Consider the following 24,939-nt stretch of genomic DNA (forward strand, 5'->3'; position numbering starts at 1 on the left):
CTCCCACCCTCCCTATCCCACCCCTCTAGGTGTCACAAAGCACCGAGATGATCTCCCTGTGCTATGCGGCTGCTTCCCACTAGCTATCTATTTTACCTTTGGTAGTGTATATGTGTCCATGCCACTCTCTCACTTTGTCCCAGCTTACCCTTCCCCATCCCCGTGTCCTTAAGTCCATTCTCTACATCTGCATCTTTATTCCCATCCTGCACTTAGGTTTTTCAGAACCTTTTTCTTTTTTGATTCCATATGTATGTGTTAGCATACAGTATTTGTTTTTCTCTTTCTGACTTACTTCACTCTGTATGACAGACTCTAGGTCCATCCACCTCACTACAAAGAACTCAATTTCGTTTCTTTTTATGGCTGAGTAATATTCCATTGTATATATGTGCCACATCTTCTTTATCCATTCATCTGTCGATGGACACTTAGGTTGCTTCCATGTCCTGGCTATTGTAAACAGAGCTGCAATGAACAATGTGGTGCATGACTCTTTTTGAATTATGGTTTTCTCAGGGTACCTGCCCAGTGGTGGGATTGCTGGGTTGTACGGTAGTTCTATTTTTAGTTTTTTGAGGAACCTCCATACTGTTCTCCATAGTGGCTGTATCAATCTACATTCCCACCAACAGTGCAAGAGGGTTCCCTTTTCTTCACACCCTCTCCAGCATTTATTGTTTGTAGATTTTTTGATGATGGCCTTTCTGACTGGTGTGAAGTGATACCGCATTGTAGTTTTGATTTCTCTAATAATTAGTGATTTTGAGCATCCTTTCATGTGTTTGTTGGCAATCTGTATATCTTCTGTGGAGAAATGCCTTTTTAGGTCTTCTGCCTATTTTTGGATTGGGTTGTTTGTTTTTCTAATATTGAGCTGCATGAGCTGCTTAAATTTTGGAGATTAATCTTTTGTCAGTTGTTTCATTTGCAAATATTTTCTCCCATTCTGAGAGTTGTCTTTTTGCTTGTTTATGGTTTCCTTTGCTGTGCAAAAGCTTTTAAGTTTCATCAGGTCCCATTTGTTTATTTTTGTTTTTATTTCCATTTCTCTAGGAGGTGGGTCAAAAAGGATCTTGCTGTGATGTATGTAATAGAGTGTTCTGCCTATGTTTTCCTCTAAGAGTTTTATAGTGTCTGGCCTTACATTTAGATCTTTAATCCATTTGGAGTTTATTTTTGTGTATGGTGTTAGGGAGTGTTCTAATTTCATTCTTTTACATGTACCTGTCCAGTTTTCCCAGCACCACTTACTGAAGAGGCTGTCTTTTCTCCATTGTATGTTCTTGTCTCTTTTATCAAAAATAAGGTGACCATATGTGCATGGGTTTATATTTGGGCTTTCTACCCTGTTCCATTGATCTATATTTGTTTTTGTGCCAGTACCATACTGTCTTGATTACTGTACCTTTGTAGTATAGTCGGAAGTCAGGGAGCCTGATTCCTCCAGATCCGTTTTTCTTTCTCAAGATTGCCTTGGCTATTCCAGGTCTTTGTTAGACTGGTCACTGTTTTCTTGACAAACTCAAGAAGAATGAATTCTTCTGCCAAAGTCCCAACTCCTTCACACTGGTTCCCCAGGAGAGTGGAATGAAGACACTATAGGCCCTGGGTTTCGAAAGACTCTAACTCATGTCCTGTATTCTTAAGATTTTTTTGGTTGTAGCCTTAGATTATGTCCTTTTGAGATGTGTTTTGGGCAGTTAAGAGGCAGTGACAGACCCAACGAGTAAAGTTTGGCCCCTTCAGAGCCAGGTAACACTGGTAGCATAGTGTAGTGAAAAATGCACTCAACTGACAGCCAGGAAGCTGGAGAGAAAGCCCTCCTGCTATATACTCACTGGGGATACAAGAAGGCACTAGATAAGAACATCCTAGGTAGAGAACAAACATATGGATACCAAGGGGGAGCGGGGGGGGAGGGAAGACTATGATACTATTATACATAGTATCAATAGTGTACATATGTCAATCCCAATCCCAATTGGAAGATTGGGATTGACATATATACACTATTGACACTATGTATAAAATAGATAACTAATGAGAACCTACTGTATAGCACAGGGAACTCTACCCAATGCTCTGCGGTGACATAAATGGGAAGGAAATCCAAAAAAGAGAGGATATATGTATACATATAGCTGATTCACCTTGCTGCACAGCTGAAACTAACACAACATTGTAAAGCAACTATACTCCAATAATTAATTTTTTTTTTAAAAAAAGGCCATCCTAGGACATGGCATACTGTGGACACTTAAATACTTCCAAGGTGCCCAGACTTTTGTGCTTTTGATTTGAACCTTAAAAAGCTAGGAATTGAAAGAGAAATCAAATCAAGAAGACATAAAACGGGCAAAGTTCACTGTCTTGGCCATTTTTCAGGTTTTGATACTCATGAAATACCTTACTATTTCTTCTGTTGGGAGTGAAATCTACCTTAAACTTTACTGGCTAAGATGCCTATCAGCATTTCATAAACATGATGATGCCAAGCCTCTCTTACCTCTTGGAATGATCAGTGGACACAAGGTTCAGCAAACTGCAATGCTAGTGTCTGTAAATGAAACAGGTAAAGGTTACTCTTAGGTTCCAAGCTCTATTTATTCATTAACAATCATAAACTCTTCTATCTATACCACAGTTTCTTGTTTGCAAAACACTTTCACATTCATTATCTCATTTCACCCCGTGACAACCTGGTGAAGAAGCAGGAAGAGATTATTCTACCCACTTCTTAGGTGAGGAAACAGAAGCTCAAAGAGTGAAAAGGAGGATGAAAAGGGAACTAACATCTCTCGATTAACTTCACAAATGTCATGGGAAATGGGTATTATTGTCTTGATTTTACAGATGTGAAAACTGAAGTTCAGAAAAAGTAGGTAAATTGTCCAAGACTACATAGTACAGTACATGGCAGAGTGAGAGTTTGAACCCTCTGAGCTCTGCCTGTTCGTCCAGTGGTCTTTCCTTTATACCTAGGATATTAGGTGGGAAAACACAAGGACAGACAACTCACTGAGTAGATCCACTAGACTTAGTGGGAGAGGGAATAACGAAATAAAACCAGCTATTTGATTGACGTGAAGAAGTAGCAAAAACACATGGGATTTAGAGCCAGTCAGACCTGTCTTCCTCTTACCAATGGTCTTAGGCAAGTTACTTAAGCCCCAAATGTCAATTTCCTTACACGTAAATGTGGCATATAATACCTACTTCATAGCCAAAGATGAGTTAAACTTTTTGTGGAAGATTCTCCTACATTATTTCATATTTATAGGCACGGACAGCGGTGGTATAAAAAATGGTAACATTTCTTCCTATGAGCCCACACTTATATGATCAAAGAATGATGCTCTAAGCACACAAGGCTAGAGGATACCTCTGGGTTGGGTATTTCCTTGATTTGTGACCCTAGTTTTAAAATACCACAATATTTATCTATATCGATCTTAACATGGCCTCACCTAACAGCAGCACAAAGAGCTTTTGTTCCAAATGACAAAACCTCAAAAGTTAAGAATCATGTGTCCCCTCAACCCCAAAAAGCAAAAAAAAACTGCTTTAGGTGAATGGCCTGAAGGTTTATCACAGATCATTCTAAAGTTTGTGCCTGTATCATGCTTTAGGTTCAGAGAGATGGAGCTTCCAACAGGAGTGCAAGAACAAGGGGATTTGTTTTAACATACGGATAGATTTACTGAGAAGTAAAGACCTCTGAGAAGTTTTATGAATATATCCCATTTTCATACAGGGCTCAAATCAGATGACATGAATAGAGCATGGTTGACAGGATACTCTGCAAGAAACTCTTATGTGCCACCAATATCAAAACATTGATCATCTTTAACATTATGCTTTATAGTTTGAAAAATATTTCATGACCATGTTTTCTCAAATCATCCTCGACATAACCCCAATGAAACCTTACTACCCCAATTCCACCAATCAGGAAACCAAACTTCAAAAATCACGTGGTTAACATGGAACAGATAAAAGTTTAACCTTGTATCTTGATCCCCAAACAAGTAAGGACTCTTCTACTACACGATGCAGGCTTCCATTTGGGGGCGCTCTATTTGGAGGGAAAGGTAAAATGAGTATATACCCAATAAAAGTCCATTGTCAAGGCACCAAAGCACATTTAGTATTGAGTCCTGCTTCACTGGCAAGTGAAAGGAGAGAGACTTCACATCTGTGGTCTAACCAGAAGGTGACACATTACTAAGCTGAGGCAAAAGACTGTTCGATGCAGGGTTACCATGAACACTTTCTCAGCTCTCCCCAGTGAAGTTTCAGAGATGCGACATCCTTGAGCAAGCTATTGAAACACAAGCCACAGAAACAACAGAAGGCTGTACCACTGAATTTTCGTAAAGGGGTCTCCATCACTAAGTTTCATCTCACACCGCAGAAAAGCTGAAACCTTCTATCTAAGAAGTTCACCGTCCTCTTCTCACACGGTTTGAGTGGCACGTGTCCTCAGTAACTCGAGTATTTCCCAATGCAGTGGAGTTCTCCACTAGACCCATAAAGACATCTGGGACAAACGACAAATCCCACTCTAGCGTCTTGGTAATAAAGTCAGTTATCTTTGGCTGCCTCTGTAGACTTTATGACTGCTGGCCCAGAACCTGGCAGGTCTGCATCCTCTATCAAATCACCCATCCTCTCCCAAGAAAACTGTTCTCATCTCCAGAAGCAATTTCAACCAAAAATAAAGAAATCAGGAGATCAACCTCTAACTTACAAAATTTCAACTTATTAATTAGAATCAGTGCAAAAGCAAGACTCACCAAACCTAGCTGGGACTAGTATAAAATAATTCATCATTTCTACTGTATTTGGGGGAAAATAGGAGAGAACAATGGAGGCAAAGGAAAAGAGAGAGAGAGAGAGAGAGAGAGAGAGAGAGAGAGGAAGGGAGGGGGGGAGGGGGGGGGGGAGGGAGGGAGGGAGGAAAGAAAAATGATGGGGAATAAGGAAAAAAGAAGAGAGGAATGGGAGGACATGAGAAATGAAGAGAGCAGAGAGACCTGTTTCGACAGGTTTTTCACAAACCATGGTAACCTCTGGATTGACCACTGCACCCCAGAACACTTTTTAGGCAACGTAACTCTAGATGATGATCCTGACATTATGAACAAAAATTCCAACCAAATGGCATGAGAATCACTAAGGTCAATGTATAGATGCCCCTTAATACTTGATACTTTACAAGTGCTATAGTACAAATGAGCAGTTGACAGAGCTTTGTAAAAACTTCCTCTAAGCCAATAAACAAGTAAGTCTTCAGTCCTGTGGTCCCAGATTTTCTTTCTGAACAAGGGGGGGTTATCTTAAAAAGAACACTGGAATGGGGATTGAGGACCTGGGCTCTGGTTTTAGCACTACAATTCCCAAGTCTTTTACATCAGAAGTTGTATTAAATATACATTTTTCTACCTCTCTTTCCATGGGTCTTGACCATGGTTGTCCCTAAGCCACTGTGAAAAGGCCAAGAATTATTTTGTCTAGACTTTGTGCATTTTGGTAAGTTTTATGGATTGGTAAAGGTGGTGGTGAGAGGATTACTTATAACTTAAACAATGTCATAATCTTAAACATGATTATTAGGAAGTCTGACCCCAAAAGCAATTGAAATGTGAGATTAGGCCAAAGGCTTTACATGACAGACATGGAATGTCCTTCATTGCCATCATCAAATCCCATATGAAGAACATTTTTAAATGCACGCTCACCTGATACCCTAAGACATTTATCAAGAATACAACGTACTCCATGGCTTATGAACAATTTGGTTGTCTCATTAAAGTAATGTTTGCCAGTATTTAATTGCTTCCCTCCCTGATTTTAATTTCCTCACCTGTCAGCATCTATCAAAGGCACTGAGATCTTCTGACATCCTGGCTGATTGTGTTGAAATTAATCAGATTTTTAAAAAGTAAATTGCATGGCCTAAAGGTAATGCTCATCTTCTTCATGTGATATTTATAAGGGTTCTATCAATGGAACTTATAATCTAGAAATTAAATCAGAGGCTTGAGGAATGCTAAGCAGAAATATAAGTAGCTCACAAATTTCCAGCACTGGACTTCAGAAGATCGGTACTTTAAAAAATGCAATCAACAAGTGTTTACTGAACATACAGCACTTGCCAGCAGTCACTATTGGGTAAACAGAAGAAAGTAAGACAAAGCTACCTCAGAAAGTTTAAGAAACAAGTGAAAATTATTTAATTAAGCTGAATTGACCTTGACAAAGTAGCCAACAATCTGGTCACTCAAAAGATACATTTTGTATTTTCAACTGTGATCAGTTATATATATTGTGTTTTCACATGGATTAATGATTTTATTCTTCACCTCAAGCCAATGAGGTGAAATTGGTATTATTGTCAGTATTACAATATTGTAATATTACAATATTGCTACAATAGTAGCAATATTCCTATTTGACAAGTGACAAATGTGAGGCACAGAGTAGAGAAGGGACTCTTTCTTAGATACCTGGTTATGGGCAGAGCTGGTCTGTGATCTAAATAAAATCAGACAATACAGTATGATCACTTTGAAGTAAAGAGAGAAAAAATTATTTGTAAATCCTCCATACATAATTATTCAGTGCTAATTCTTGTGCTGTTATCTATCTGTAACAATGCTTAAGATACTCACTAAGGAAACCCACAGGCACTAACCTGTTCTATAAGAACAGGTGAGATGAGATGATGGATGGGGAAAGACTTTGTAATGTGTCCTACCATCATGAGATTATTTTTATGTATTTATGTTATTATTCCTACTTTGGAATACAGAAATACGCATTCATGCAGTAATTAGGTCCCAAACACTGGTTCTAAGGCCCCTAAAGTAACCAGAAAAAAGGCAAATGTTGCATGTATGCAATTCTGGGCAGCAGGGGTGGGGAAGTCAATGATAACACATAGAACTTAGAAGTTGGCTTTATAACCAAACATAACTAACCCCTAGTATATGGGTCTTACTTTTCCAGTGGACTCTAAGCCCCTACTCAGCCTTTAAGCGTATCTCCTGCTATGAAGCTTTTTCTGACCCAAAGGGGTTTGGTGAAGCAGTCTCTCCAAAGACGACCATAATGCCTACTTTCATATCTAGATCACTAAAATTACCACACTGTTTTATAACTTTTCCTTGATTCTATGTCTTGAAGGAGAAACCTTGTCCAATTCAATTTCTTGAAACCAAACCCCAAATCCAGAATCTGGTCCTTAGCAGGTACTCAAGAAAATGTTTACTGAATGACTGCATGAACAAATGATAAAAGTGTTCTATGTAATTCCTATAGCATTTAGATCAATACATATCATATAACAAGTGCTTAGTAAATGTCGGTTGAATTGAAATTAACTGAACAGTTAATTTAAAAAGCATATTGTTCAACTAAATGATTCTAAAAGCTACTAAGTAAGTGGTTCAGTGAAAAGTTAAGTAACCTGCAGTGGCCCAGCCATCATTAACCCAGTAGAGGGGTGAAGAAATGTTCTTCACAGGAAGAATAATAAAGGCTGAACATATGAACAGAAATGTAGGCAGGAGTTGAGAAAATTCATGTAGAGGAAAACAATACTTGTCAAGAAAACCATGTCAAATGATATAAAATTTAAAAATAGAGAGGGAAAATAATCTAGAGATAATGGAAATTTCTTTTAAAATTATAGGTATAAATAAAATCCAAACAAGGAACAATGGAAAGAGGAAGGAGAGATTCTTGAAATAATGAATACTAAAAACCAGGTCATATGTGGGGGAAAAAAAAATCAAAGACAGAACGGTGTGTGTGTGTGTGTGTGTGTGTGTGTGTGTGTGTGTGTACACACACACATATATATAAATATATAAAACTATATATAAAACTGAATCACTGTGCTATACACCTGAAACTAATATGATATTGTCAATCAACTCTACTTCAATAAAAAAATTAAAGATTTTTTAAAAAATTGATCAAGTCAAAAGTAATATCTATTACATGCTATGTTTCTATAACTGAGCTAAGCCCTTCACATATTTTCATCCTTAAAAATATGCTTATAAGTCATTATATTTCCCTCTTGCATCCGAGTAAAGGAATGCTTAGAAAGAGTAAGTCGTCTGATCAAGTTCACACACCTAGTAAGTTATGGTACTAGAATTCATATCCCAGCTTTTAGGCCCCCAAACTCATACTGTTCTCAGTATAATAACAAAGAAAAGAAGTCAGTTTGAAAGGGGCATTTAGAGTTGGATGGCAAGATGGAACTCTAGAAAGTGGTATGAAATAGGGAAGGCATAAAGAATATGAGCATCCTGGGACATAAGTAGCAAGAAAGAGACTGAAGGAGGAATGAAGATGGTTGGGGAATCAAAGCTATCTTGAGGTATCTGAGGATGTGTCCTGTATAAGTCATATTATACTCTTGAATAATCTACAATGCTGGAACTATTAGGGTTGAAATGATAGAAAATCCAGTTTCAGAGCAATGCAAAGGAGAACATGAAACATGAAACTGTCCAGCAGCAGAACCAATTGCCCCCAAAGAATTACAAGTGTTCAAGTAGAGGCTAAGTGGCCATCTGCCAGGAAAGGAATGCATGACATTTGGTGGGAGGGACTCGACATGAGAAGGGGGGCCAGTGCAGCTCTGTGTTTCAGAGATTTAGCTGGCCAATATTGAGACATAACAGCTCAGGGCTTCCCTGATGGTGCAGTGGTTGAGAGTCCACCTGCCGATGCAGGGGACACGGGTTCGTGTCCCGGTCCGGGAAGTTCCCACATGCCGCGGAGTGGCTAGGCCCGTGAGCCATGGCCACTAAGCCTGCACGTCCGGAGCCTGTGCTCCGCAACGGGAGAGGCCACAACAGTGAGAGGCCCACGTACGGGGGAAAAAAATAAATAAATAAATAAATCTGAAGAATGTCCTTTGAAGAAGAGATAAAAATAACATCCACTCAACACATCCATGGAGCTCCTATGATGCACCAAGCATAGGACAGACCCAAGTTCCAGAAGTTCTGACAAGACAGCGGAAAACATTGTGAAGAGTTAGAACTATTGCTAGGCAATTTTTGAGCCTAATAAATGGCTGGGAAAAACCATAACTAGAAGTCTAAAAAAGAAAGAAAAAAGACTTAATGGTTTGCAGGTAACTAAGGACCGGAAACATCAGTTTTGTGGAAAGAAAAGGAAGTTACCAAAGGCCTAGGTTTAGGGAAGAGTTCATTCACAGGGGTGACCAAAGGCCAAATCTGATCACATTTTGGGGTAATGAAAACAGACATGGGGGAAGAATCAGAAAGTTAGAAAACTAAGTTTAGCTCACAAAGTTCACAAGTAAGGGAAAGCAATCATTGTTGGATGAGAAATAGGAAAAAATGACATCTTGCAAAAGAACATCCAACTTATTTGAAAATGAGAGAACAATACATTTGAGGGTCTGCAAACCTACTTTTATGGCTTGCCAGGCATACTCATTTTCATACACTGCAACTGCTTTCAACCCCCAACCTCCCTCAAAACTTCTCTAAAACAGGAGGAAGGTATTAAAGAGAAAATGCAATGCCTAGGTCTGGTTCTACTGCCTCTCTCAGCATCCTTTATTACAATTTCAAAATCTGACCAATTTTTATTGAAGAAGACATCACATAAAACATTAACATAAGCAAAAGCAAAACTAAGAGTAATTTTTATTGGACAACCTCCCTCCTTCAGGGAAGCGGAGAAGGAAAGAGAGAGAGAGGGAAAGAGGGGGAGGGGGGGAGAGGGAGAGAGGGAGAGAGGGAGAGAGGGAGAGAGGGAGAGAGGGAGAGAGGGGGAGAGGGGGAGAGAGAGAGACAAGCTTTAATAGAGAATTGAAGGTTGAGGGTGGCTGGCCGGTGAGATGACTTGTCGTGATATGAAAGATAATGGTTGTGTGTACAATTTCCTTTCCTGTGACTTTTAACTAATCTAGGTGAAGAAGGAAGTCGTTGCTTCAGCCCAAACTCACTGATTCTTTTCTCCCGACAAAGCTGGAATTCTAAACCAGAAAATGAATAAGCAGTCAACTGCTCCCTCACCTTCTCTCCACTCAGCAAAGACAAAGCATGCTGTTTAAAGAGGCAGCAGTGGTAACTACTGAAATATTGAAAAGCAGAAGAGAGAGCAGTGGTGAAGTGGTGAGTACAGAGTAGGGAAAATATGCAAAGGGTTTAATATGCAAAAAATATAGAAATCTTCCTAAATATGTTCAATAATTATATACTTTGGCATCACCATATTCACAGAAGAACGTCACGAACATCTACCTTGAAATTTCTGAAACTGAAACAGGAAAACAAAAGAAAAAAAGAAAGAGGAATGCACTAACAACTGAGTTCTTGTCCCTGTTCTACCACTAACTGGTGGGGCTGTCTTGGGTTGGTCTTTTCCAGATCCCCTCTGTCATAAAATGCAAAGACTGGATTAGATCAGTGACTCTCAGTGTGTGATCCATAAACTCGTAGGTCCTCTAGGCCTTTTCAGAAAAGTGTAAGTTCATAATACTAAGACGTTATGAATCTTTTTCACTGCGTGGACATTTACAGCAATGGTGCAAAAGCAATAAGTGGGTAAAAATGGCTGGAGTTTTAACATGAATTAAGGAAGTGGCACCAAATGTACTGATAGTCATTGTACTTTTCACCACCAAGCACCCACAGTAAAGGGGAGGTTCAGGGGGATTGTTTCACTTAAGACTGTCCTTAATGCATTAAAAATCCTTAATTTTATTAAATCTCGGTCCTGAGGTTTTCACATCTTCTTCGTAAGACTGATACATCTTTTTAATATTCTGTGTGAGATAGTAGGAAGTATTCACAAAGCACTTCTGCTGAATCCTAAACTATAATGGTTGCCTCCAAGAAACACACGTGTGATTGTTTACATTGAGAGATGAACTAACAGCCCTTTGAATGAAACACCGTTTTTATTTGAAAAAATGACGGACAAACTGTGGTCATTCTGACTTGGTCATATCATACATTTTCTCAAAAATAAACCAAAAGAACCTATCATTTCAAGAAAAACAACTAACAGGATTTATTGTCGTTGATAAAACTCAAATGTTAAAGTGAAAATTAGAATTTTTAAAACCTTGCATCTACTATTATGCACTTGACATCTTCCTAATACTTAAAATACTTTTTTGATGAAATCAGTGGTGATATTAATGAATGTAATTGTTTTTTTAAATGCTAAAGAATAAAACATGTCAACATTTGGAAGATATGCATAACTCCGTGAACCAAATAACCAGTGAATGATGTTACACAATCAAAGGTGAAAATCAATTCAAAGTAAAAATTAGACCAGTGGATTTTAATATAATGGACTATAAAAAGAAAAAGGTTTATTGATATGAGTTCAGACTTCACATTGCAACTAAACTTTAAGAAACTACCACTTGTCAAATTTTGGTGTATTATCAAAGAAGAAAATCCACAATTACCTCTTTTTTACTTCCTTTTCCAATCCTTTCTGGATTTTCTTCATAAATTTTAATCAAAATACATGTTGCAAAAAAATACAACGCCGAGGTAAGAATCCAGTTGCCACTTTTTTCACTGATTTCTTTATTTTGGAAAATGTACTTATTCTCATACAAATATTTTTATTAAAATATTGGTTTTATTTTTGTTTAATTTCTAAGATAATGAATAGCATTAGCTATCACTCACATAAACAAAAACTCATTTTTAAGAGTGTAAATAGGTCCTGAGACCAAACTTCATGGGATTTATGTCTGCTCCCTTCCCACCTCGTACTAATCTTCTTTGGTTCTAAACCTTTAGGGAAGATACAGAGTGGCCTCAGTCCTGCGTTCAGATCCTGCTACCTGTTTACCTTAACGCAGCTGCAATGTTAGCGAGCATTTAGGACACTGAAACATCTGGATGGCTTCACCATGCAGTAGTCCTTTGGTTAGTCAACAGACATTCACTGGGTGCCTTCCGCGGGGCAGCCACTGGGTAACACGGCACGCGGACCAGAATCCAGACTCCATTACTACTTAAGGGATGCTCTTGGTCAAGATACAAAACCTCTCTAAACTTGTTTCTTTAATGTAAAAATGAGCATGACATTAGGACCCACTCAAGATTACTGTGTCGCTCCAGTGAAATGATCCACTGAAAAGCTTAGTATACACAGCGCCTGGCCTATAGTAAAGACTCAGTAAATCGTACCAACTGTTATTATAACTAGGATGTCCCTTACCAAAACAGACTGTTTGCCATGAACATGAAAGAAATAAAAACAGTTTAACATATATATTATCAGGGGCTTAAAACTCAACCCCAGTTACCAAAGCATTCAGCTCCATGGAAACATAGAAGCAAAATTATCCAGGAGCACTTGTTTCTCACTTCAAGAACAAGAATCTGGGGAGTTCCCTGGTGGCCTAGTGGTTAGGATTCCAGGCTTTCACTGCCATGGCCCGGATTCAATCCTTGGTCGGGGAGCTGCTATCCTGAAAGCCGCAACAAGGCCAGTAAATAAATAGATAGATAGATATAAATAAGTAAATAAGAAAATAAATAAATGTCATTATGTTTTTAAAAAAAAAAAAAGAACAAGAATCTGTCTGTGACCAGGAATGAAATCAGGGTTGTAATAATGACCCAGCCACTGCATAATTGCCTAAACTTTCTGTGGTCAAACGAGCAAGCAGTTCCTACTCAGCATCATTCTCAGCACTGTGGTGACAGGACAAAGGACTAGAGGGGAGTGAGGATTCAAACCAAGTTCCTGATTAGACAAAACTTTGACTTTTCCTTTGTTGGAGCAAAAAGTCATGTTCATTTTATCTCTTTACTCCACTTCATTTGAAACACAAAAGGAATGAGGTTGGGGAAAAATAAGGATGCTTGTCAATCATGGTCAGACCAAAAGTGAAAAAAGATGCCCTAATATTGCTAAGAATGGATTATAAGTAGGAGAGAGGAGGTCCTTGATAAGTTTCTTTCTTTTTTTCTTTTTTTTTGTTTTTTTTTTTGACTGCATGGCACGGCATGCAGGATCTTAGTTCCCGGACCAGGGATGGAACCCATGCCCCCTGCAGTGGAAGCGCATGGAGTCTTAACCACTGGACTACCAGGGAAGTCTTGATAAGTTTCTTGAAATAAAAAATATAATCTGGAGGAACAGACAAATGCACACTTACCTCCAAATTTTTTTAAATATTTAAAGGTACCAATCATCAAACTAGTTATATTGATGAGGCCCAAATTTCACTTTTAAAGGGAAAAAAAAAGATGTCTTTATTTCACTTTATTTCATTAACTCTAAGTATAACCACTTCTAGTGTCAATATCTTACTAGCCTGAAAAGACTTCAACTGCTGATTTAATAGAATGATGTAAGTTATGCTTCCAGAATAATGTATAGAAACGATCATGCCCCCTTAACAGCACTTGGATCTTCAATCAGGAAATTCAATTTTAGCTGCAAAACTATGTTTTGGCAAAAGTGCAATTGAACTCAGTGTACTTGTCACATTTCTAAATATACTCCAGTCACCATGACAACAAGGGAGACTGATGGATCGCTTAAAAGAGTACGGTATATTTAATTGTCAGCACTTTAAACTGACTCAGAAAAATGCTGTGTGATAGGTCTACTCACCATGGTTACTGCCGGCTGAGTCCATAATAATCAAAGGTTCACATACACACGTCGACAACGTGCGCACAAAGAACATAAATCTCGGAAGGCCCTGTATTTCCTACCAGGCCATTCGCCAAACTTAAGGCTTTAGAAAGACTTGTTCTCATTAAGGTGCCACCCAAGAACCTCTCTCCCAGATTTTCAGGACCTGCATCTGTACCCAAGGCCACTAGAGCAAATCCTAAATCAGATTCCAACGCCTGCTCCACCTCTTAGACTAAAGATAAAGACTAACTTAAGGTTAATTTCTCCTGGAACATATCTGGAATAGGGAGGAAAGAGACTCTTCTTTCCTTGCATGTGGATTTGTTTCCAAATGACAATCTTCTGGGACCCATTCATTCCCTAAATAACCATTTCCCAAGTGCCTCTCCTATGTAAGGCAATCTTCCACAGGCTGCGGATACAGTGCCAACAGACAAGGTCCCCACCTTTAGATAGCTGACATCCTAAAACAAGAGGAAGATAAAGGTATCAATAAATAATACTTCAAGAGAATGAGATAATCCAATTACCTAATCCATTAGAGTATACTATAAGTAGTGCCTGGTGTATAGTAAGCACTCAGCAAGTATGCAGAAAGGTCATAAGGGGAAGTCATAAAAGTATCGAGACCGTTTCAGACTCTACTGCCATAGTCAAGGTTATGAATGGTGACTTCGACTGGGTCACTACTCTATCCCAGTGCTTTTCCACAGCGCACGCTCACCTGCTTAACCACCTCTTACAAAAGAGGTAGTGAGAACAATCAAAACCAGGAAATATTCCAGAGGCAGAACAAAAACACACTGGCCAAGCAGAGCAAAGGGGGTAGGTGGTAGCAAGTGGCATTGGATGTAGGCCATGCAGCCCGGTAGGGAATGTGCCCCAGGGTTCAGCAGGTCTGGAAGGTGCTTGAGATGCTGCCTGTCTAGCAAGCTACGAGGCTTGACGGTAATGCTGTTGCTCGGGGAACCGCAGTTTGAGAACCAGGGCTCTAGGAGAGTCTGGAGGCAGGAACACCAGTCAGGTAGGAGGCAATGAGAACGTGTCTTAGGACAATAATAGGTAGAACAGAGAAAAGGGAAAATATCCCAGAGATGTAGCAAAAAAAGATAATATCCAAAACTTGAGGCCGAACGATCCATGAGCGCAAATATAAAGGAAGATGGCAGAAGTGATTCCAAGCTTTCTTTAATGACTTTGTTCACTCAGTAGATAGTTTCCATCTTTCTAGTACAAAGCCCTTTCAGAACTAATGTTTCCTGTAGCCACAGTCTATCCCTATAGGGCAGCATCAAGGAAAATGATTGTGGTGACATAATAACAATAGCAAACACAATACCAGTCATTTATTGAGAGCTTATTCTTTGCCAGGCACCTTACTCCATGTGCTACCACCAGTACTGACACAGTCCTATCCCTGTTTCACAGGAGATGAAACTGAAACTCAGCATGTAGCTCGCCCAGAATCACTCCTGCTTCGGCTGGACTCAAACACGGGAACGGACCCTATAATCCATGACTTTCACCTCAATCCTGCCTGCGAAGTTAAATCTATAGGAGAATTAGATGCCCATGTAGGGCATTCATCCTCAAAGTCAGGGTTCTCTTCTAATCTGACTAAGCTTTAAGACTGCAAGTCGCAAAGCTTGATCCATGGACTCTATCTAGAAGCGTAGGAGTGAAGCAACCAAGGTCAGCTGGCCTGTCTACAGCAAGGCTGTGACTCATTTCATACCCTCACAAAACAAACATGGCTTGAGTGTTTCTGTGCTCACACTCACATTTCTATATACCTACTCCATGTGCTTTTCCATGGCCCCAGGCTTACCCTCTCAAACTTGATTCTGCTTTGCTTTATACCTTTTTCTGCCCGGAGAGTAACAGGCTCTCTATACATTGATGTGTTTGGAGTAAGGATGTGAGAAAGGGGCCCTCGTTTGTGAAGATGCATGGTGAACGGCAGTGGATATTGACAAGGCATCAGCAGGTAAGAAAGATGAGCTTAGACATTTGCCAGCCCAGGAAGTGGGTAAGAAATGAACCACAAGATCTTCCTTCTAGTCACCCACACTGTGCCTTCCCAGGATGATTCACAGGTATGGCTCCACGGACCTGACAAAGGGGACTGTCTTCAGGAAGATGAAAGCATGTTTTTATGCCTGCTCTCTCTCTTTTTTTATTTGTTCTTTCTTGAGTAGTAACTATTAATTGTGCTATGCGGGCAGTACAGAGATGAGTCTACCGGGAAACCAGCACAAATCCATCAAGCGCTTTTAGTCCGAGCTTTTTAGAAGCAATTGTTTACCACATTTTCCCTGCTCTTTTTCTCACAGCTAGAATTAAAGTGGATTTTACCACACGATCACCGCAGTGCCCTCCTCCCCCACCTCCAAATGAAGACAGAAGATGGCTAGTGGTCTCTCACCAGCAAAATCACAAGACCTGTGTGAGAAAACCAATTCATTTAGTGTTTGTAAAGCCTAAGGATTGGTCCCTAAAATAAGTACTGCACCTTTATTAACTTATGAGAACCCTGTGATGTAGATATTGTCCCATTTGAACCGATGAAGAAATTTATGCTCAGAGATAATATGTTACTTGTCTAGAGTCTGACAACTAGAAAATAGCAGAGCTAGGAAGTAAACACAGGTCTTCTGACTCCAAAGCCAATACTTTTTCCACTCATTAGAGCTGCCATGTACACACTTCCAGGAGAATCCACTACCTTCCATTCTGTTCAGCAGAAGAATCAAAGCTTCAAACAGCCTTAGAAATAGGCTGTATATAACCAAAAAAAATCTCTTTTGAGAGGCCTTTATTAGGAATAGTGAGCTACAAAGCCATTGTAGATTCTGTAAGCCTTGCCTCTAACCGAGGCAACATGTCCTGGACTGCATCTGGACATTAGGTAGAGTCTGCACCATTCATGTAAAATCAAAAATCATGGAGGCTCCTGAATTTCCCAGCACAGGGCTCAGGCCAAATAACAACATAGCACAAAGCCTGCTCTCTCACCCAGCCCCAGGGCTTATACTGAAGAAGGAACACTCAAGGGAATGAACGTAATGGAAGAGTAAGGGCCTGTAAGTCATGTGTTCACAGAGGCTCTGGCTCAGCATGAAGCAGAATAAAATTTAAAAACCAGATGAAAAGTTAATATAGCCCAAGCTTAAACTCATTTTTCATTAGTATTCCTAGATCCTCCAAAGCATAGGTAGATAATGAAAAGGATCCAACAAGAGGAAAAATAAGAATAATCCAGTCTTCAGGCCCTTGGATTTAATATCTGAACAAGATGAGGATTAATTTGTGCAAGCAGCATCTTTTGCTGTCTCCCCTTGCCCGGGGGGTGGTAAACTTCAGCATTTTGAAAAGATTCTTTATCATAAGCAAAGCTGACAGGGACACCTGATGAGAATGATAATTAAATCAAGAAGTAAATAAACACTTGGATCAATGTTCTTTACTTTTCATGACTGACTTAAGAAAAAAGGTTGCCTTATAAAGGGGGATATTTCTCTCTTCCAACCATAAATATAGGGTAGCTTCATAAGGTTTTCACTTCTTTAAAAGTTGTTTTGCTTCTCAACAAATGCCGGTTAACCACCTTCTATGTGTTAGTGTGTGGTTTGGCGGGAAAGGATGGGAGAAAGAGAAAGGACACCATCCCTATTTTCAAAGAGCTCAAAGTCTGGTACCTGAGGCCAAGCACAAAATGTTGTGTTTTTTTTTTTTTTTAAGTCAGCAAGTTATGTTCTCAATTATGAAAATACCAAATGTCAGATTCTTCTCCAGTCCAAGCAATCATGTAAAATGAACTAATTCTTCTGAATCAGACTTTTTTTAAATGAAAATTATGACTGTTGAAGCCTTTCCTTTTAACGCCAACATTATTAGAACTCAGAGGAGAGCACAAGGTCAATTCTCTGTGCTCCATACTTTTCCCAGGTTCTAACCACTGTCCAATAGAAATATAATGTGAGCCACGTATGCAATGTAAAATTTTCTAGCCACCACGTTTTAAAAGAATATTAAAAAGAAATTTATTTTACAAATAGATACAAAATTTTATTCTTTCAGCATGTGGCAGAAGCCACATTTCAACTGCTCAGTAGCCACACATGGCTAGTGGCTGTCATACTGGACAGCACACCTCCAACGTCTCCTCAACCTTCACCTAACAGAGTGAAACATTTGTTGCAGAAAGGTAACAAGTTTTTCAATAGCTAATAAGATACTCCACTCCCACGGGCAGACCCAACTCACCCAATATTGCAAAGTATTTCTCTCAACCTTATACCTCGAGACCAAGAGATTGTAGGTCACTGTGAAAGCAAATGCAAGAGAGAGAAAATGCTCCATCTCATATGTGAGGATGAGGAAAACCAAAGAGGACCAAGGATTATGCCCAACAAAATAGCAACTTAGGGCTTCCCTAGTGGCGCAGTGGTTAAGAATCCACCTGCCAATGCAGGGGATACGGGTTCAAGCCCTGGTCCGGGAAGATCCCATATGCCACAGAGCAACTAAGCCTGTGTGCCACAACTACTGAACCTGCGCTCTAGAGCCCGAAAGCCACAACTACGGAGCCTGCGCACCACAACTACTGAAGCCCAGGCACCCAGAGCCCATGCTCTGCAACAAGAGAAGCCACCGCAATGAGAAGCCCGCACACCGCAACGAAGAGTTAGCCCCCACTCGCCACAACTAGAGAAAGCCCGTGCGCAGCAACGAACACCCAACGCAGCCATACATACATACATAGATACATACATAAATTTATTTTTTAAAAAGTAGCAACTTAGCCACTCTACCCACTGGGATACTGATATCATCACATAGAGGACCTGAGCTTCTACCCTCAAATCTTTTGTGTCTTGAAGCAAGTTTGTTTTCCAACTCTAGTCATCAGTACTTCTCTTCCCAACCCAACTGTGTATCCTCTGAGAATAAGACAAGGTAGGTAAAAATTCAGTAAATATGCAATGCGTCAATGCATGAAGCTACAGAAAAAAAGAAGTGAGAAACTCTTCACCTTTTCATATCTTCTGGTTTGGGTCCGTGAATATGGAAGATTCCGTTCCCTTGTAAAATGCTAAAGAGCTCTCCCTCTATCACTTTTCCCCCCAAGATAGGAAGGAGGATGATAATGGCTGACATCCATGAAGCCACGTCATTCGAGGAGAAGGATCATCTCCAGAAGTCTGGCAGAGCCCATCTCTCTCTCTTTCCTGCCTTCCCTAGTGTTCTCCTTTCTGTTGGAGATTTGGTTTCTAAGGTGGGCCCCAATCCCTGTGTTGTTCACTGGGTAAGAATGCACAAAACCAGCACCGTCGTTCAACTCTCCTCACAGGCAAGGCCCAGGGTTAGGACTGGAGAAACGTTGAAGCCAGCCCCAAGACTAGCCTCACGTCGGAACCACATTTTCTAGCTGAGCTTTGGCAGACACTTGCTTTAGGAGTTTTGCACTTCCGTTAGAATGAAGCTGGTAGTTTGAAGACTAGTCAGCGATGGTCACCACTAATGTGTCAAGATGTCCGAGTGTTAACAGTCCCAGGCAAATAGTCTTTAGTTAAAACATAATAAAACAAAACTGATCAACAGCAATGTTAACATCTTAGTGAGAGGTCACGTTAATATAATGTAGTCCCTGATATGAAGCCATGAGAAGGGCTTTAACTCTATGGTGGTCTTCCCCAAATCCACAAGCCTAGTCTAATTATGTGAAAACATCAGAGGGACATTCTACAAAATACCCTGCCCAGTACACTTAAAAAGTGCCAAGGTTATAAAAAGCTAGGAAAGGCTGAGAACGGTTACAGACAGGAGACTAAGAAGGCATGATGACCAAATGCAGAGTATGCTGAACTGGAATGTGGAACAGACAAAAAGCATTAGTGGAAAAACTGGGGAAATCCAAATAAAAGTTGTAGATTAATTAATCATGTGAATTGATGATACTTTCTTAGTTTTGATAAATGTACTTTGGTTACGTGAGCTATTAACAGTAGCAGAACCTGGGCGAAGTGTATAAAGGAACTTTCTACTCTTTTCGTAACTCACCAAACAGAAACAGGTAAAAATTACTGGGGAAATGAACACCCTCAGGCTGCTTCCAGCCAAACCAAAACTCGATCAGGAAAAGAGCTGACAACACTGAACTACGAGAAAAGACATTACATAAAGTGACTTCTTGCTTTTTGCTGTTCTTATAATAAATTAAAAAAACATTTCCAATTAGTTAAAAGATTCACTGCAAGCTAGAAATTAGCTGAATTAAAAAGACTTTTTTAATTATAAATAAAGGAATAGAATGTGAAAGGACAACTTGGCCAAAAAAAATATTGGTAACTGAAAAAGTCACGTGTTTGCTAATTATTGAAACTTTAAATTTTATATTTGGAACGGCATTATATAGGGAATCATCTTCCCAAATCATGTTTGAAAGTTTCAAAGATTATATTGGCTCTGTTTTGCTGAAAAAGAGTCTGTCTCCATCTGTGCTAAGAAGAAAAAATGCTTAGCCAACACATTCACAGGGTTTTCAGATAGCAGTGTGTCCAGACTTTTTAGTTCCCATCCCAAGTGTCTGTGAAACTGTATAACCTAGGCTGGAAAAAATCCTTTTCAAGGAATCATGACACTTTTTTTTTTTTTTCAAATTTTTCTTTCAAAAGTCAGTTTTTCTTCAACTCAGTTGACTTGATTCACCAAACCAACCGAAGTCTAAAGCATAAGAGAAACTAAATTATACCATCTTCTATAGATAGGCAGATAGGGAGGGAGGGAGGTAGGTGGGGAGGAGAGTAGACAGAGGGAGGAAGGAAGGGAGGGGGGAAGGGAGAGGGAAGGAGAAGGAGAGAAAGGGAGAGGGAGAGGGGGAGAGAGAGAGAAAGAGAACAAGAATAAAAGCTAAGACTGTCTGAGCCCAGTATGTAAGCTGAAGTCCTCCATTAAAGGAAAAGGACTTTTGGAAACATTTTACTCCTTCCCGAAGCCTTGGCACTGTAACAGGAATATCAACATATTCACTGAGAATTTTTTTAGCCCTAGTTTTAGAAAAATGTTTTCCCTTCAACAAAGGTAGTGAGTGTTATAGAAACCAAGTCATGAAGCCCAACACTTTTTGGATGAGGAAACAGTGAAGCTAAAACAGAAATGGAATTACACAAATCAGCTCTTTCCTGTCAGAACCCCTCCTAAACACTCCTTCAGATATTGAACCTTGAATCAAAAAGCAAGGCCCAAAACAATTTTTTTTTTTTTTTTAAAGGCAAGTATTGTGAACAAAGTGTCATGCTAATGGCAGGATACGGAGACAAATAAAGAAGACAAGGCCATCCCTGACCCTAAGGAGCTTTAGAACCACTCTTACACTCCTTGGAGGGCATGTGGAGGGCTTCCTTGGAGATGGCTCTTCTCTGAGGATACTCTTTTCCCTGCAACCTCTCTGTCTGTGTCTGCCTGTCTTCTCACACTCCAGATACAAAGGGTTCAAAGCCACTGCCGGTATTTTTCTAGTCATTCCTTCACTATCACACACCCTGACTCTAGCCTCCTATTCTCCCACCTCTAATTTTTACTTATACTTTTCCACTGAGACTTCCAGTTCCTAAGATCGTCTCTTTCCTCCCTGGGCACCATCCCTTCATGGCAGCATTTTTTTTCCTGGTTTATGGTAGAGCCCACGTACTACATTTCAGGCATTATTTTGGCCCTTTATCTGTCCTAGCCATCCCCAGTGTTGGATAAATACAACAATCTGCCTTCCCAGCTCTCACACCTAGTAAACATAACCTTAACAGACTAAATTATCGACAATGCAAAAATAACTTCAATAACAACCCTCTCGATTTACAGTGTAGAACTAATGAAGCATTTCCTTACTTATTAACCTCATTTGATTCCTACCACCCTAGTAAACAGGCACAAGAGAACTGGATGCCCATTTAACAGAGGGGAAGCAAAGTTGCAGAGATGGGAAGTAACCTCTACCAAGGGCTCACAGGAAAATTCTGGCACTGCTGAAACTGGAACCCAAATCTTCTCATATGTGACCAAGGCGATTTCCGTTATCCCAAGGTTCTACGATCCCCTGAACAACAAAAGACACACCAGGAACGGAGAGGACAAATCTTAACCTACACCAGAATTAGACCAGCATTTTTAGTTGGTTTAGAAAGGGGGGAAAACTCAAAGAAAAAAGTTCTCCAACTGATTCTGGTAGAGACGATTAGCAGAAATATCTTGTAAAGAACGTGGGTGTCCTGGAAGACTCATCGTCGTCGTCATTATAATTTCTAATTATGCTATGTGGGCAGGTGTCCGTGCAGCAGAAACACCATTGGCACCCAGATTAGCAATTTCATCAGGAGACTAGAAACTAAGTCTGCAGTTCTTAGACCTCAGAGCCTGAATCACAGCTTTCCCCTCCAGGATCAGCAAATAAACTGCCTATGCCTTAGCAAGGATTGTTAAGCCTGCCGAGGGAGGTCATCAAATATCAGGTCCATCAAAAAGCACACACTGGTGCAAAGTACAGGAGGCCTCCCGGGAGCCCAGAAATACCACTAAATGCAGAGACAGAAGGCCGGAGTTGTAGTCCCACTTTATGCCTCTAATTCACTGAGTAACTTCGAATGAATCATTTGCCTTCTTTGCACTTTTGTTTTTCATTCTCATCTGAAAATTGAGAGTTTTTGAACTTAAACTATGGTTTTCAAATGAGACATGGGAGGAGGTCAAGAGGGAAAGCGGCCAGCAGTAGGGTTTTGGGCTTCCCTGGCTCTGTGCCCTCCCCCTCTACTATAGCAGGTGTGTTTTCATCATTTTACATTCTGGACTTGGGCCTGTCTGCAAGATTTAGCTTGAACAAAGGACCCAAGTCCACAAAAATCATGTGCATGATCTCTGATAACTCGTCAGCTCTCACATTATGATTCTACTCAAATATATTTTCTCTGGGCTAATCTTTACAAAATTCTTTTTACTCAGGTTTATTTGATTTGGGGGAAATTGTATTGGTAGACTTTAAAAATAAATCTACTAATAACATACTCTGAAAACAGAACGTGAAGCATGTCTAATATTTTCTCATGCCTCCACATTAGTAGATACCGAGAGAGAATGTCCAAAGATGGCAGAGATGAACTAGAGCAACAGGAGAGAACCAGCCACAGATCCCATAATTATTTTATAGGGTTATTTATTCATACAAAAATATTTCTTAAGCACTTGCTATGTGATAGGTGCTATGGTAGGCTCAAAATGAACAAACAGGTTCCTGTCCTCGTGATGCTTACATTATAATTGGATCTGGTATTTTAGAAAATTGTACATAGCCAAATAACTAAATCGAAAACAAAATGTATGGCATACAGCTAGAGAAATGTGTAAAGAAAAATGTATTCCTTATTTATATGAATAAGAAAACAGAAAGGAAAATACGTGAATTAAGAGTCAAGCTCGGGCTTCCCTGGTGGTGCAGTGGTTGAGTCCGCCTGCTGATGCAGGGGACACGGGTTTGTGCCCTGGTCTGGGAAGATCCCACCTGCCGCGGAGCGGCTGGGCCTGTGAGCCATGGCCGCTGAGCCTGCGCGTCCGGAGCCTGTGCTCCTCAACGGGAGAGGCCACAACAGTGAGAGACCCGCGTGCCGCGAAAAAAAAAAAAAAGTCAAGCTCAATTAGGAAAATGACAACATAAACCTAGTCACAACAGAAGAAACATACTATTGAAGATTTTAAAGAGAAAATAAAGAGTGGTACAGCCAATAATAAATGCAAGAACTGTTTTTTGAATGAATAATAAAACTTTTGCTAAACTAATCAAAAGGAGGATGGGGGGTGGACAAAACCACGAAACTTTAAATAATAATGTGGAAATAACCATAAACAGAGAGGAAATGAAAATGATTACAAGAAATTATTTAACTCCATGCAAATAAATTTGAAATAGGTGACTTTCCTAAAATACAATTAACAAAAGTGGCCACAGAAAAGATATAAAAGGAAATCAGTCAAATTACTATAGAAGAAATAAAAAGTTTTTAAAAAGCAAACACCTCCACCGCTCTAAAAAAGGCACGAGGTCAAGGCAGTTTCACAGAGGAATTCCAACACACTTTTAAAGAATAGATCATATAAATGTTATTTAAACTATTTCAAAAAGGAACAAAGAAAAAGAAAAGCTTCCAAATTATTTTTATGGTGATTTAAGCATAACACTAATAGTAGAATCTGACAATGCAAATACACACACATATACACAAACATAATTTTGAAACACTCTCTTTTATGAAAATTGATGCAAAAATTGTTAATAAATCACTGAGATCTAAATTCCAACAACACTAAAATAAAATAAAATAATGCACAAACTGTTACAAAGTGGATATTATTCCAAGAACACTAGCATGATTTCCTGTTTGAAAAATGTGTTTATATATTTCACCAAATTTATAGGATAAAAGAGAAAAACAACTCTCTTCTTAGAAAAGAGAAAAGGAGACAATGTATGATTATTTCCATAGTTTCCAAAAAGGTATTAGATAAACATTTAACAACGAGTCTCCACTTAAAAAAATAAAAATAAGAAAACACTCTCAGAATAAGGATGGATAGTTTTTAACACAACCTATTTCTCAAAACAAAACCCAACATCACAATGAACAGGGAACATTATGAGCATTCCCATTAAAGTCAGAAAGAAGAGGTCATTCACTGTAACACTAACACTGCTATTTTATATTCATTCTTCTCTGGGTATAGACAATATAATTAGAAAAAAGCTGTGAGTTATAAAAATTAGAAAGAGGAAGGTAAATTATGGGCAGATTATATGATTACTTAACAAGAAACTAGAAAAAATTTAATTATTCAAGTAATAAAAGAATTTAGTAAAGCGACTGTGTAGAAAAAATACTGAAACCAAGAGGCTACACACACACACAATTAGTTAGATGGTATAAGAAATTTCCATTAACTAGAGCAAACAGAAAATACCTAGGAAAACAAACCTAGAAGAAACATGCATGGTCTACATGAAAAATTTAAACGCTCCTAGGGACATAAAAGAAGACTTCAACAAATGGAAAGACATAGTGTTCTAAGAACAAGAAATAACAAATTTACAATGCATAATGTATGAAGTTAATGAATAAATTTAGGGCAACGCCCATAAAAATGTCAACAGGACATTACTTTTAAAACTGGACAAGTTCATTCTAAAGTTCATGGAAAAAATAAACAAGTGCT

The 24,939-nt window shown here is 39.3% G+C and overlaps 1 protein-coding gene across 7 annotated transcripts in view; it reads right to left on the reverse strand.

Annotated features, from left to right (window-relative positions):
- The window catches only part of LPP (LIM domain containing preferred translocation partner in lipoma), a 682,060-nt gene that overhangs the window by 499,821 nt on the left and 157,300 nt on the right, over window positions 1-24,939 (reverse strand). For all 7 annotated transcript variants that reach the window (XM_029215421.1, XM_029215422.1, XM_029215424.1 and 4 more), the window contains one exon: window positions 2,510-2,560. The gene's annotated coding sequence lies outside the window, so the exon portion shown is untranslated. The remainder of the gene's footprint in view (window positions 1-2,509; window positions 2,561-24,939) is intronic.

Source organism: Monodon monoceros, unplaced genomic scaffold (assembly GCF_005190385.1).
Source record: "Monodon monoceros isolate NGI ecotype Baffin Bay Population unplaced genomic scaffold, NGI_Narwhal_1 Super_Scaffold_11, whole genome shotgun sequence".
Lineage (NCBI taxonomy): Eukaryota > Metazoa > Chordata > Mammalia > Artiodactyla > Monodontidae > Monodon > Monodon monoceros.